This window comes from Eschrichtius robustus, chromosome 8, assembly GCF_028021215.1.
Source record: "Eschrichtius robustus isolate mEscRob2 chromosome 8, mEscRob2.pri, whole genome shotgun sequence".
In the NCBI taxonomy this organism is placed as follows: Eukaryota; Metazoa; Chordata; class Mammalia; order Artiodactyla; family Eschrichtiidae; genus Eschrichtius; species Eschrichtius robustus.
In genome coordinates this window covers 74,563,730-74,579,735 of record NC_090831.1, presented here as the reverse complement: position 1 = coordinate 74,579,735, position 16,006 = coordinate 74,563,730, and the positions used below count along the sequence as shown (strand labels likewise).

The window sequence follows — 16,006 nt, the reverse complement described above, 5'->3', positions numbered from 1 at the left end:
ACAAGTCTTTTGTCTCCTTAGGTAGGTTTATTCCTAGATATTTTATTCTTTTTGTTGCAATGGTAAATGGGAGTGTTTTCTTAATTTCACTTTCAGATTTTTCATCATTAGTATATAGGAATGCAAGAGATTTCTGTGCATAAATTTTGTATCCTGCTACTTTACCAAATTCATTGATTAGCTCTAGGAGTTTTCTGGTAGCATCTTTAGGATTCTCTATGTATAGTATCATGTCAGCCGCAAACAGTGACAGCTTTACTTCTTCTTTTCCGATTTGGATTCCTTTTATTTCTTTTTCTTCTCTGATTGCTGTGGCTAACACTTCCAAAACTATGTTGAGTAATAGTGGTGAGAGTGGGCAACCTTGTGTTGTTCCTGATCTTAGTGGAAATGGTTTCAGTTTTTCACCATTGAGGACAATGTTGACTGTGGGTTTGTCATATATGGCCTTTATTATGTTGAGGAAAGTTCCCTCTATGCCCACTTTCTGCAGGGCTTTTATCATAAATGGGTGTTGAATTTTGTCGAAAGCTTTCTCTGCATCTATTAAGATGATCATATGGTTTTTCTCCTTCAATTTGTTAATATGGTGTATCACGTTGATTGATTTGCATATATTGAAGAATCCTTGCATTCCTGGAATAAACCCCACTTGATCATGGTGTATAATCCTTTTAATGTGCCGTTGGATTCTGTTTGCTAGTATTTTGTTGAGGATTTTTGCATCTATGTTCATCAGTGATATTGGCCTGTAGTTTTCTTTCTGTGTGACATGTTTGTCTGGTTTTGGTATCAGGGTGATGGTGGCCTCGTAGAATGAGTTGGGGAGTGTTCCTCCCTCTGCAATATTTTGGAAGAGTTAGAGAAAGATAGGAGTTAGCTCTTCTCTAAATGTTTGATAGAATTTGCCTGTGAAGCCATCTGGTCCTGGGCTTTTGTTTGTTGGAAGATTTTTAATCACAGTTTCAATTTCAGTGCTTGTGATTGGTCTGTTCATATTTTCTATTTCATCCTGGTTCAGTCTCGGCAGGTTGTGCATTTCTAAGAATCTGTCCATTTCTTCCAGGCTGCCCATTTTATTGGCATAGAGTTGCTTGTAGTAATCTCTCATGATCGTTTGTATTTCTGCAGTGTCAGTGGTTACTTCTCCTTTTTCATTTCTAATTCTATTGATTTGAGTCTTCTCCCTTTTTCTCTTGATGAGTCTGGCTAATGGTTTATCAATTTTGTTTATCTTCTCGAAGAACCAGCTTTTAGTTTCATTGATTTTTGCTATTGTTTCCTTCATTTCTTTTTCATTTATTTCTGATCTGATCTTTATGATTTCTTTCCTTCTGCTAGCTTTGGGGTTTTTTTGTTCTTCTTTCTCTAATTGCTTTAGATGCAAGGTTAGGTTGTTTATTCGAGATGTTTCCTGTTTCTTGATGTAGGCTTCTATTGCTATAAACTTCCCTCTTAGCACTGCTTTTGCTGCATCCCATAGGTTTTGGGTCGTCGTGTCTCCATTGTCATTTGTTTCTAGGTATTTTTTGATTTCCCCTTTGATTTCTTCAGTGATCACTTCGTTATTAAGTAGTGTATTGTGTAGCCTCCATGTGTTTGTATTTTTTACAGATCTTTTCCTGTAATTGATATCTAGTCTCATAGCGTTGTGGTCGGAAAAGATACTTGATACGATTTCAATTTTCTTAAATTTACCAAGGCTTGATTTGTGACCCAAGATATGATCTATCCTGGAGAATGTTCCATGAGCACTTGAGAGAAATGTGTATTCTGTTGTTTTTGGGTAGAATGTCCTATAAATATCAATTAAGTCCATCTTGTTTAATGTATCATTTAAAGCTTGTGTTTCTTTATTTATTTTCATTTTGGATGATCTGTCCATTGGTGAAAGTGGGGTGTTAAAGTCCCCTACTATGATTGTGTTACTGTCGATTTCCCCTTTTATGGCTGTTAGCATTTGCCTTATGTATTGAGGTGCTCCTATGTTGGGTGCATAAATATTTACAATTGTTATACCTTCCTCTTGGATCGATCCCTTGATCATTATATAGTGTCCTTCTTTGTCTCTTGTAATAGTCTTTAAAGTCTATTTTGTCTGATATGAGAATTGCTACTCCAGCTTTCTTTTGATTTCCATTTGCATGGAATATCTTTTTCCATCCCCTCACTTTCAGTCTGTATGTGTCTCTAGGTCCGAAGTGGGTCTCTTGTAGACAGCATATATATGGGTCTTGTTTTTGTATCCATTCAGCCAGTCTGTGTCTTTTGGTGGGAGCATTTAATCCATTTACATTTAAGGTAATTATCGATATGTATGTTCCTATTCCCATTTTCTTAAATGTTTTGGGTTTGTTATTGTAGGTGTTTTCCTTCTCTTGTGTTTCCTGCCTAGAGAAGTTCCTTTAGCATTTGTTGTAAAGCTGGTTTGGTGGTGCTGAACTCTCTCAGCTTTTGCTTGTCTGTAAAGGTTTTAATTTCTCCATCACATCTGAATGAGATCCTTGCTGGGTAGAGTAACCTTGGTTGTAGGTTCTTCTCCTTCATCACTTTAAGTATATCCTGCCACTCCCTTCTGGCTTGCAGAGTTTCTGCTGAAAGATCAGCTGTTAACCTTATGGGGATTCCCTTGTGTGTTATTTGTTGTTTTTCCCTTGCTGCTTTTAATATGTTTTCCTTATATTTAATTTTTGATAGTTTGATTAATATGTGTCTTGGCGTGTTTCTCCTTGGATTTATCTTGTATGGGACTCTCTGTGCTTCCAGGACTTGATTAACTATTTCCTTTCCCATATTAGGGAAGTTTTCAACTATAATCTCTTCAAATATTTTCTCAGTCCCTTTCTTTTTCTCTTCTTCTTCTGGGACCCCTATAATTCGAATGTTGGTGCATTTAATGTTGTCCCAGACGTCTCTGAGACTGTCCTCAGTTCTTTTCATTCTTTTTTCTTTATTCTGCTCTGCAGTAGTTATTTCCACTATTTTATCTTCCAGGTCACTTATCCGTTCTTCTGCCTCAGTTATTCTGCTATTGATCCCGTCTAGAGTATTTTCAATTTCATTTATTGTGTTTTTCATCGTTGCTTGGTTCCTCTTTAGTTCTTCTACGTCCTTGTTAAATGTTTCTTGCATTTTGTCTATTCTATTTCCAGGATTTTGGATCATCTTTACTATCATTATTCTGAATTCTTTTTCAGGTAGACTGCCTATTTCCTCTTCATTTGTTAGGTCTGGTGTGTTTTGACCCTGCTCCTTCACCTGCTGTGTGGTTTTTTGTCTGCTCATTTTGCTTATCTTACTGTGTTTGGGGTCTCCTTTTCACAGGCTGCAGGTTCGTAGTTCCCGTTGTTTTTGGTATCTGTCCCCAGTGGCTAAGGTTGGTTCAGTGGGTTGTGTAGGCTTCCTGGTGGAGGGGACTAGTGCCTGTGTTCTAGTGGATGAGGTTGGATCTTGTCTTTCTGGTGGGCACGTCCACGTCTGGTGGTGTGTTTTGGGGTGTCTGTGGCCTTATTATAATTTTAGGCAGCCTCTCTGCTAATGGATGGGGCTGTGTTCCTGTCTTGCTAGTTGTTTGGCATAGGGTGTCCAGCACTGTAGCTTGCTGGTCGTTGAGTGAAGCTGGGTCTTGATGTTGAGATGGAGATCTCTGAGAGATTTTTGCCGTTTGGTATTATGTGGAGCTGGGAGGTCTCTTGTGGACCAGTGTCCTGAAATTGGCTCTCCCACCTCAGAGGCACAGCCCTGATGCCTGGCTGGAGCACCAAGAGCCTTTCATCCACACGGCTCAGAATAAAAGGGAGAAAAAAAATAGAAAGAAAGAAAGAAAGAAAGAGGATAAAATAAAATAAAATAAAGCTATTATAATAAAGAATAAGAAAAAATTATTAAGAAAAAATTTATTAAGAAAACAAATTTTTTTTAATTTTTAAAAATAGATTTATTAATTTTTTATAAGAGAAAATAAGAAAAAAAATTATTAAGAAAAAAGTTATTAAGAAAAAAAATCTTAATTTTTTAAAATGAAAAATATGAAAAAACTTATTAAAGATGTTTTTTAATTTCTAAAAATAGAAAATAAGGAAAAAATTATTAAGAAAACATTTATTGGAAAGAAAAAATTTTAAGTAAAAAAAAAAACAAAACCAAAAAAAAACGGGGCTTCCCTGGTGGCGCAGTGGTTGAGAATCTGCCTGCCAATGCAGGGGACACGGGTTCGAGCCCTGGTCTGGGAAGATCCCACATGCTGCAGAGCAACTGGGCCCGTGAGCCACAACTACTGAGCCTGCACGTCTGAAGCCTGTGCTCCGCAACAAGAGAGGCCGCGACAGTGAGAGGCCCACACACCGCGATGAAGAGCGGCCCCCGCTCGCCGCAACTAGAGAAAGTCTTCACACAGAAACAAAGACCCAACACAGCCAAAAATAAATATAAATAAATAAATAAATAAATTAAAAAAAAAAAAAAACGGACAGACCTAACCCTAGGACTAATGGTGAAAGCAAAGCTATACAGACAAAAATCTCACCCATAAGCATACACATATACACTCACAAAAAAAGGAAAAGGGGAAAAATTAATAATATCCTGCTCCCAAAGTCCACCTCCTGAATTTGGGATGATTCGTTGTCTATTCAGGTATTCAACAGATGCAGGCACATCAAGTTGTTTGCGGAGCTTTAATCCGCTGCTTCTGAGGCTGCTGGGAGAAATTTCCCTTTCTCCTCTTTGTTCGCACAGCTCCCAGGGTTCAGCTTTGGATTTGGACCCGCCTCTGCATGTAGGTCGCCTGAGGGCGTCTGTTCCCCACCCAGACAGAACGGAGTTAAAGGAGCAGCTGCTTCGGGCGCTCTGGCTCACTCAGGACGGTGGGAGGGAGGGGTACGGATGCGGGGCGAGCCTGCGCGGCAGAGGCCGGCGTGACGTTGCAGCAGCCCGAGGCGCGCCGTGCGTTCTCCCGGGGAAGTTGTCCCTGGATCATGGGACCCTGGCAGTGGCGGGCTGCACAGGCTACCGGGAGGGGCGGTGTGGAAAGTGACCTGTGCTCGCACACAGGCTTCTTGGTGGCGGCAGCAGCAGCCTTAGCGTCTCTTGCCCGTCTCTGGGGTCCACGCTGATGGCCGCGGCTCATGCCCGTCTCTGGAGCTCGTTTAGGCGGCGCTCTGAATCCCCTCTCCTTGCGCGCCGCGAAACAAAGAGGCAAGAAAAAGTCTCTTGCCTCTTCGGCAGCTGCAGACTTTTTCCCGGTCTCCCTCCCAGCCAGCTGTGGTGCGCTAACCCCTTCAGGCTGTGTTCACGCTGCCAACCCCAGTCCTCTCCCTGTGATCCGACCGAAGCCCGAGCCTCAGCTCCCAGCCCCCGCCCGCCCCGGCGGGTGAGCAGACAAGCCTCTTGGGCTGGTGAGTGCTGCTCGGCGCCGAGCCTCTGTGCGGGAATCTCTCCGCTTTTCCCTCTGCGCCCCTGTTGCTGTGGGATCCGCACTGACAGCCGCGGCTCATGCCCGTCTCTGGAGCTCGTTTAGGCGGCGCTCTGAATCCCCTCCCCTTGTGCGCCGCGAAACAAAGAGGCAAGAAAAAGTCTCTTGCCTCTTCGGCAGCTGCAGACTTTTTCCCGGACTCCCTCCCTGCTAGCACCGAAGCCCGAACCTCAGCTCCCAGCCCCGCCCGCCCCGGCGGCTGAGCAGACAAGCCTCTGGGGCTGGTGAGTGCTGGTCGGCGCCTATCCTCCGTGCGGGAATCTCTCCGCTTTGCCCTCCGCACCCCTGTGGCTGCGCTCTCCTCCGTGGCTCTGAAGCTTCCCCCCCCTCCACCACCCGCAGTCTCCACCCGCAAAGGGGCTTCCTAGTGTGTGGAAACCTTTCCTCCTTCACAGCTCCCTCCCACTGGTGCAGGTGCCGTCCCTATTCTTTTGTCTCTGTTATTTCTTTTTTCTTTTGCCCTACCCAAGTACGTGGGGATTTTCTTGCCTTTTGGGAGGTCTGAGGTCTTCTGCCAGCGTTCAGTAGGTGTTCTGTAGGAGCAGTTCCACGTGTAGATGTATTTCCAATGTATCTGTGGGAAGGAAGGTGATCTCCGCGTCTTACTCTTCCGCCATCTTGCCCAGCTCCTTCCCTTACGTTGTTTTGAACGCTGAGGTTTTATTGTTCCGGGGTGGGGGGGGCTCATTCCACACCACCTGGCTCACTTTCTCTTTCCCACAGTTAACAGGTGTTTGGACTCTAGGAAGTTTTGATAGAGACTCAGCTAAGGTAAATCACTGAGATCATTGATTTTGTCTAGATGAGTGGGAAAAAAAAGTCAACAGTGGAGCAGAAAGAGAGAAAGAGAAGCAGTAAGCTATGATGACAAAATATCATATTGGATCAGATCAACTTCCCTCTCTTAGTCTGTTAATTTTAATCACATCTTTTCTTCTTGGGTATCAACAATATTGCTGCCCAAACCCTATGGCTATGGAGACATAAACATTTAAATCTACCAGAGACAGATGGCAACATAAATCTCCATTGTTGCTTCCTTAGAGGATTCCCAGCGCTGTTGCCCTCTGCGGTAAATGGGACATCAGAGGTGACTATTTCCCACAAGGGCTCCTTTTGGATTCACCTGCAGGAAGTAAAGATGCTTCATTGTTTTCGGGGGAATTTTGTTGGCTGCGATTGTGGGAATTACAACAGCAACAGAATGCTAAGGCTGGAATGAAATTTACCAATTAGCAACTCTACAGCTTCCTTTCTGCTCAGCCGCCCAGGGCAATAGATGTGGTTGTTACATCTGGCCACCTCTATCCAAAAGGTTTGGCTGTGACCATACAGAGTGGCCAGGCTAACAGACAGCCTTAATTATAGCAAGGGAAAGCCTGATGGTCAGCCCTGTTTTTGATCAGAGAATCTCAAAAATCGTATTTGAATTTATGATCCTGCACTTAACCAGAATATGGCCTTTTGCTGAATTGTCTTAATTTTTTTAATGTCCCATTTTTCTGTTCTGTGACAACCTTTGGTTGCTTGAGCTTCACTAAATACATTATAACATTAACATTTTTTAAGATATAGCTAGGATTTAGTCTGTTCTATGTAAAAACATTTTTTGTGGTTGATTTTAAAAATCCAAATCTGCATATCTTCTATAATTATTAATAGCTTTTACTGCATTTGACGTGTCAGGAAGAGTTACAGAGCTATGTCAGTACTCTGAATGGGCTTCATATTTCCTGGTGCCCGGGATGTGACATCTGTTTTGAGTGCCAGTGGGGGAGCAAAAGTGACCCATGTCTGTCTCAGGAGATAGAACAGAGGAAACATGAGGCAGTCTATTCAAAAATCATACTGCAAACATTAAGAGCCAGAGCAGAGATTCCTGACACTATTCAAGGAGGCATGTGGGAGTGAGAAAAAGATCTAGATTCAGAAGAGATGAAGTTCCGTAATCTTTGATTAAAATCTCTTCCTCAGGGACTTCCCTGGTTGCGCAGTGGTTAAGAATCCGCCTGCCAATGCAGGGGACACGGTCTCGAGCCCTGGTCCGGGAAGATCCCACATGCCGCGGAGCAACTAAGCCCATGCACCACAACTACTGAGCCTGCTCTCTAGAGCCCGCGTGCAACAACTACTGAGCCCATGCACCTAGAGCCCGTGCTCCACAACAAGAGAAGCCACCACAGTGAGAAGCCCACGCACCGCAACGAAGAGTAGCTGCCGCTCACCCCAACTAGAGAAAGCCCACGAGCAGCAACGAAGACCCAACACAGCCAAAAATAAATAAAATAAATTTAAAAAAAAACCCTCTTCCTCCATGAACATAAATGCTAAAACAAGCAACCCCTAACTGCCAAGAATCCCAACTGAATTTAAACATACCCAAAGAGGGATTTTAAGGAGAGAACCTAGCACAAAGAGCCCTCTGGGGCTTCCCTGGTGGCGCAGTGGTTGAGAATCTGCCTGCTAACGCAGGGGACACGGCTTCGAGCCCTGGTCTGGGAAGATCCCACATGCTGCGGAGCAACTAGGCCTGTGAGCCACAACTACTGAGCCTGCGCGTCTGGAGCCTGTGCTCCGCAACAAGAGAGGCCGCGACAGTGAGAGGCCCGCGCACCGTGATGAAGAGTGGCCCCCGCTTGCCGCAAATAGAGAAAGCCCTTGCACAGAAACGAAGACCCAACACAGCCAAAAATAAATAAATAAATAAACAAAATAAAAATAAAGGAATTCCTTTAAAAAAAAATGCAAAATACCCAAAAAAAAAAAAAAAAGCCCTCTGGCACACAGAATCCTTTGTGTAGAAAGATGGTGGAGCCTTTCTAGGGATTTAAACCAATTGAATCAGAACACCTGTGTCTCACAGAATACCTAGAGTAATTGGTAATTCTCAGGGTTTACTCAGCTCTAAACTTCACTGGACTTGACCATCTGTATTTCTGCTTCCTCTGTGAGCCTCAGGCTCTCAATATTTCCACCCAAAGAACTTTAAGTGCTCCTCCTTCCTCCCATTTATCCCCCTCCAAACCCTCCACCATGCTGTAGCCAAGGGAATCTTCTGGAGCCCTCTTCTGGCGCACACCCTCCACTGGTTTCTCCTGCGTTCTGCGTCCAGTTCATGCCAGGCATCAGGGCCCTTCCTAATGGCACCCACTTGCCCTCATCTTGCTCCCCAGCCTGGTATGCTTTGCTCCCATGGGTCTCAACCACTATCCTCCTGTTCTTGGTCTCTCTCACATCTGGGCCTTTGTTGTGTATTCTCAGGGCATTTTACTAGAGCATAATAAATACGCCCATTTTATTATAATTGTCCTCCCTGCACGACTCCAAGCTCTGCTTCCTCTTTGCATGAGCCCTGGCACATGGTGAGCCCATAAGGAAGATGGGTTGAGTGAGGGGGTGGGTCAGTACCCATGCTGTGCCCCTCCTTCCACCTAAAACGCCAATTCATCCCTGGCCATCCTGCAAGGCTTGCCCCAGGAAGCCACCCCTGACCCCTCCCCTGCTTTGCTTCCCCAGTGCCTTATATATAACCTTTCCTTTATTTTATTTCACTTACTTATATTAGGTTATAAGTACTTATACTACTTATCTACTTATATATTTGCTATTTCTGTAGGTCAAAAGGACCAAATATCAGCAATTTCATATGGTCCAACCTAATAGAAAAGCAGGAGCCCATGGTGGGTATATGTCAGACAGACCAAGGTTGAAGGCTGGCTCTGTCACTTCGTTGCTGTGTGTCCTAGTCAAGCTCCTCGGCTTCTCCACGTCTCAGTTTCCTCATGTGTAAAATGGAAATAATAATAGCAACTACATCCTAGTGGTGTTATGAGGACTAAATGAGGCACTGCATTCTAACATGCAGAACTTAGGGCTTGGCTCCTATGATAAACATTAGCTACACTTAGTCAATAGTTAAATATTTACTAAGGTCCACTATGTACCAGGGATAGTGCCAGTTGCTGGTGGTACAAAGATGGATAAGATAAAAGGAGGCTTGCCTTTGTGGAGCTCATAGCCACTAAAAGTGCAAAAACGAGTCTGATCAATGCTACAGATGAGGAAGTACTGAGTGCTAAAGGCATCTGTTTCTCAACTCTCATGCTAGGGTGGAGTCATCTTTTTACAGCTCTAGTTTCCCAAGTAAACCGTGAGAGGCTTTAACTATCTTTTTTCCTGGTAAAAGGTAGATACCCATACTTCAGAAACTAGCATATGGTGGATACTCAAGAAACGTGTGTTGAGTGAATCAATGAAGGAGTCAACTAACCAATGAATAAATGAACTGTAGCTCCAGGTCTAAGCACATATGAAACAGAAGCCTCTCAAGTCAGCATTCACAGCCAAAGCAGCCAGGAGTTCTTCCTTAGAACATTGAAGTTGTCCCATAACCCACGATCTGGCTGAGTGACTCCTTTTTGCCATTTCCATCAAAAGTAGACTCTGGCCCATAAACCTCTGTTTTACTACAGGAATGGCCAAAAGGGGTCACTCAGCCGGATCCTGGGTTATTTACTTTTTAACTATCTTTCCACATGTTTGTGGCACACACAAAAATGTGTTTTTGAACATTGCTATTTACGTAAAATCTAATCATGTAAGCAAACAAACAAAGAAGAGAAAATGAGAGATGGCTTTTCCCAGCTCACAATTCATTCACTCATTCATTTCATTCATCCCACAAGCATCCTATGTGCAGGGCACTGTGTACAGAGCAAATGTTTGGGGGAGAAACAACCAGCCCCCAGCCACACCGTTTAATGGCCCTCTGCCTCAGGATCTTGTTTCTCTTATCTTCAAACTTACTTCATTGTGCACATTTGTTCATAAATTTAAATAACTTATTTATTTAAGAAACATTTGTCAAGAGCCAGCTCTATACCAGGCTCTGTGATGAGCCCACACTGCCTCAGCCTCTGCTTCCCTTAAACTTGGAGTCTAACACAGAGAAGCGCAGACAGTATCAAGCAGCCACATAAATACATAATCAAACTGCAATTACTGCAGGAAAGGAAAAAAAGAAGGTACACGAGAAGATATGGCAGGGGGCCTGACCTGGGGAATCAGGAAAACTTCCTTGAAGGAGTGACTTTTGAATTGGGCTCTGAACTTTGAGAGGAAGAGATAGGAGCCGGGGAACTGAGGAAGCCGGTGTGGGAGTACAGGGGATGAGGAGCCCAGAGAGATGAAGGGGGGCAGTTGCACAGGGCCCGGGAAACTCACGACACATAACAAAGTTTTAAAATCCTTAAGGAGGATTGTGATCCGCTCAGGTTGATGTTTTTCACTCTGATTACCATCAGCTAGATGGTGGGTTCTTTGAGTTATGAGGCTGCATCTTACTCCTTTTTACATCTCTGACAGCATCCAGCAGAGGGCTTTGAATGCAATGATCTGGTGCTCAATTAATGGTGATTGAACATGTGGAAAGGATGCCAGTGACATAATCTTGCACTGGGAGGTTAACGATGATCTAGTTCAATGGATACTTGTATCCCCAAACCAAGAGACGCCCCTAGAATCCCCAGTGTTTTCCCCTCGGCTGTGCAGGTGAAAGAGAAGGGGCGGGACACTCTGTTTTGAACTTAAATGTTTCCGTTTATACTGTTTCTCTATGAGAGAAAGAGTTCTTAGCGATCCCCTTGCTTGGATTCGCATCATGAGAATTACTAGTTGGCCACAGTCTCAGCTGCAAAATTCACTGATCATCATTCTGATGATTGGAGCAAGTAGGGATTTGAAGTGGATTGTCTCTCCCTAGTTCTTCTAGCTCTTCTCTTTCACTCTATCTGATCAGCAATACGGGGTTCCATATTCCCTGAATTGGCTCTTTAATATTCTGAAGGCCTTTGCCACCCACAGGCCCATCCACAGGATTACGAGTGTCCTTTGGGGGCTGTGACTTCTGTGGGATTGACTTCTCTTGGATTTGGGGACTGATGCTCAGCTCTGGTGAATGCTCTCATCCTCTGCTAGAGAACACGTTGCCTTTGTGGTCATTAACGATACACTTGCCACCTCCAACTTCAGATACTAAGGGAAAGGCGTTTTGGAATAGGGACAAGAGATGGAGATAAATTTCAGATGCCCTTTTCACACAAAGATGATTTTCTCAAAATGGAACCAGATTTCAAGGATCTTTGTCCCCTCCAGAGAGGCTTTTCCAGTGCGTGGATACTATGGGAATATGATTATACAAATGCAGCAGGAAAACGTACTCCTGATCACTCTATAAATCACTTGATGCTAGCAGTGATCTCATTTTTAAAACCATTAATAATCACGAAGGATGGCTAAATTAGCAACATAGTCTTAAAGAGCTTCCATATTGATTGGCTGTTTTCATCCCTTCTTCTCCCTCATGCTATTCTGTGATATCGCCTCAGCCTCAGAGATTCAGAGCAACCATCTGCCGAACACATGAATACTAAAGAATTGGTTTCCTTAGTAACAATAATCATGAAGCAGCTCTCAGAACTTCCTGCTTTTCTGTCTGTCTGTTTTCTGTTGGTCACATAGAAAAAGACAGCCAAACCGAGCCTGCCCAGAAAAGATGCACATATATATCGTGACCCCTAAGTGGAAGGCAGGCTTGTCTCTGCTGAGACCACATTCCTTTTCTCAACTGGCTGCCTTATTCTGTGTGGTTAGGGCTAAACCAGAGCACTTGCAAAGGTCTATGACCACCTCAGAACTCTTTTCCTTTCGAGTCAAAATCTGGAACCACAAAACCATAATGCAGGACACATCACCAAAATGGCTCCTTCTCTGTGGGAAACCAACATGGAACTTCCCTAAAAAGAAGACCTTCTTTCTTTCCACAATATTTCTAATAATAAAAAGAAAACGGGGACTTCCCTGGTGGTCTAGTGGTTAAGACTCCAAGCCTCCAATGCAGGAGGCCCGGGTTCGATCCCTGGTCAGGGAACTAGACCCCGCATGAAACAACTAAAAGAGCTCTCATGCCGCAATGAAGATCCCGTGTGCTGCAACTAAGACCCAGCACAGCCAAATAAATAAATATTAAAAAAAAAAAAACAAACTATAGCTAAAATCTTATTTAAAAAAAAAAGAAAAGAAAGAAAGAAAGAAAATGGTCATCAAGTAGAGAAAGCTTTGCTGATTTTCCAGGATATCTTTTTTTCCATGTCTGTTGTGAGAAATTGCCCTGCTTCCTGCCCCTCTTCCTAACTCTAGCCAGGATGAATTCAAGCAACTGCCCTCCACAGGAGCAGAAAGGGATGTGTGTCAGGAAGCCTTGGGCCCACCATCCTGCCCCCGGGTCCTGAGCCCGTTACCCAGACGTTTTTGATGGATTCTGCCATCTCACCTCCTGGATGCATACCGGGGTGCCTGATCCTTTGTGGCTCCATCTCCTGGCCTGGATTCCCAGCTGTGGCTACAGAGGCATTGCTCTACCTGGCAAAGCACATACTTGCTTCTTCTTGCCTCAGTTGTCTTCTTAGGGCTTCTTGATGGGCAAATACAAACAGAGCACCACTTGGTACTAGGCACGATGTCAAACACTGTGGGTCTGGGAATGACTGTGAAGTGACAGTCCCTGCCCTTATGAGGTTCACAGCCTGAAACAATAATTTGGGTGCAGGACAATAATTATAGTACACTGCAATAGGAGCTACACCCAGGGTAATGAGGACCCCGTAAGAGAAGTGTCTAATACAGCCTGTGAAACCGGAGGTAGAACAGGAAAAAGTTCCTGGAGAAGGTTAAGCCTAACTGTCTTAAAAGTTAAAAAAAAAGATAGTAGGAATAATGTAAAGTATGTTGAACACTTGCTATGGACTAGGAACTTGACATGTGATATACATTCATTATTTAATTTAATTCCCACAACAGTGTCCTATGAAGCAGATTCCATTATCATCCCCACTTTACAAACTGAGGCTCATGGGTCAAAATTTCTCACACCTGGTCACAGAGCTAGGAAGCAGCAGAGCCCACAGTCAGACCCAGAGCTGTGTGACAGTAAAATCCAGGATCTTAAGCACAGGCTGAGTGGAAGGAGGGAATCCCAAGTGCTCTAGTGTGACAGGCACACAAGTGGTTGCTTTGCCAGAACATGAGTGTGGGGTGAAGCGTGGACAGAGGCAGGATGGCCAGCTTATGGAGGCCCTTGCTGATGAGTTTGGCCTTGGTCTTCAAGGTGAGGGCAAGATGCTTAAGGGATGTAAGTAAGGCTGGGAAATGGTCTGATTTGCATTTGGGGAAGACTTCTGGTAATAGTGAGGAGGGTGGATTTAAGGAGCTAGAGCTGGTGGCTGAGATCAGTTAAAAGCCCCTCACAGTCAGTAGTCCTGGTAAGAAGTGATGTTGGCCTGAATTTGGGCATTGACAATAGGGATGGAAAAGAAGGGACCTCCCACGGCTTTTCCCACAAAGCTCCTTCTGCTGGATGCCTACTTCCGACATCGCACCTATAGCTCAGGCTCTAGGACTGCTTGTGACCTTGTATCTTCAAATCTGTCTGCAGTTACCTTACCCTCCCCCACCCTACACTGCATCTCATTTTGTTTTCAACTCCCAGAGCCTAGTACCGGGATGGGCACCTAGCAAAGGAATGTTGAATGGAGGAATGAATGAACTGGAACAGTTTCCAATTTCCTGTTTAATAAAACTCATGGTCCTGACCACCGCAGTCTTGTTGCTGTCTTTATTCAAAGGTGATACAAAAGCTGGGTGGATGTTCTGATTAAGCATGAAGTGTGAATGATCCGGTTATCACAGTGCAGATGCTCCTTGATTAATATATAGTATCATTTCCTCTGTCTTGGATTTGACTCTGGAAAAAAAGATGTCAAACAGTGTGTACCTCAGACCCCTTAGCTAGAAGAGAAAGAAGTGGAACTCAGTGCAAATTCCTATTTACTTAGATATAGAGGCAGGGATGAGCCCTCTCTTCACATTTTTCCCAATTAAAAGTTGGGCCAAGTCTGGTGGAATGGTGACAAGTTGAACTGGGTGTGCGTGCGTGTGTGCGCACACACACACAGATGGCTGAGACATTCCAATGAGTTGAGGACCTACTGTGCAGCATTTTGAAGGCAACACAATTCATAGCTAAAAATTGGAATAGCTTCTCCCATCTGACAGTCTTAATTTGTCCTTGTCCTAGAAGGAGTAAATTATTGAAAAAGAAAACAACCTGTACATGGATGTTTATAGCAACTTAAATCATAAATGCCAAAACTTGGAAGCAACCAAGATGCCCTCCAGTTGGTGAATGGATAAATACACTGTAGTACATCCAGACAACAGAATAGTATTCAGTGTTAAAAAGAAAGGAGTTACCAAGGCATGAAAAGACATGGAGGAAACTCAAACGCATATTACTAAGTAAAAGAAGCCAATCTGAAATGGCTAATTACTGTATGACTTCAGCTACCTAACATTCAGAAAAGGCAAAACTGTGGAGACAGTAAAAAAAGAAAAAATCAGTGGTTGTGGAGTCAGGGAGTGAATAGGCAGAACACGGAGGGTTTTTAGGGCAGTAAAAATATTCTGTAGGATATCATCATGGTGCATATATGTCATTATACATTTGTCCAACCCATAGAGTGAACTGTAATGTAAACTGTGGACTCAGGGTAATTGTGATGTATCCATGTAGCTCCATCCTTATTAAAAACTCTACCATCTGGTGAGTGATGTTGATAATGAGGGAGGCTACGCTTGTGTGGGGTAGGAGCTACATGGGAAATCTCTGAACTTCCCTCTCAATTTTTTAATGAATCTAAACTGCTCTAAAGAAGTACATCGTAATTTAAAAACACAAAATCAGAACAAACAACGGTAGCGTGAACTTGATGACATCAGCTGCAATTGAGGGAAATGCACATAATGTTCTCTGGCCCAGCATTCAAACAAATAACTCAAGGCTTTCTACTTTTTGTACATGTTCCCAAAAAAAGAATTTTGAGAACCTATGTACATCCCATGCACATTTTTAGATAGCTTCACAAGATCAAGCCTGAGATGGACAAAGGATTCAGGCACCCAGCTTGTGTGGGACCCTATCCTCTTTTGTATGACGAGATGTATTGCTGTTAAACAATGAAAATCTGCAAATAAATGCAAAGGGAGGAATTAATGTAATTCTCCTATTCTGTGGTAAAGTAGAATCTTATGGCCTCTGATTCACTAGCCGAAGGCAACAAATCAGCAACAACAACTCAAAGAGACATAGGAAAATACAACTAGTTCTTCAAAAACCATAAAATAGCAATTACCATATTTTAGCGTATGGTTTTACACTGAATTATTTCACAGTTATAATTAGGTTGCTAATGCAGTGCAGAATTGGACGATACACTAATTTGGTATATATTTTATCTAATCTGATGGAAATGTAACATTTAGAGGGCTTGATTCTTTTTTTCACAAGCAATTAAATGTCACATTTTAAAAAATTGTGTTGGCCTTTATGATGTGATGTGTATGTGTGTGTGGGGGGGGTGGATGTGACAGAGAGAGAGAGAGAGAGAGTGCGAGAGAGAGGAATTCCATCCCAATTAT

General features: G+C 43.4%; 1 non-coding gene across 1 annotated transcript; it reads left to right on the top strand.

Moving 5' to 3' along the window:
- The first annotated feature begins 12,328 nt into the window (after positions 1–12,328).
- Positions 12,329–12,401, top strand: TRNAW-CCA (transfer RNA tryptophan (anticodon CCA)). Its single transcript has one exon. It is a non-coding gene; the product is annotated as a tRNA-Trp (tRNA).
- Positions 12,402–16,006: the final 3,605 nt, after the last annotated feature.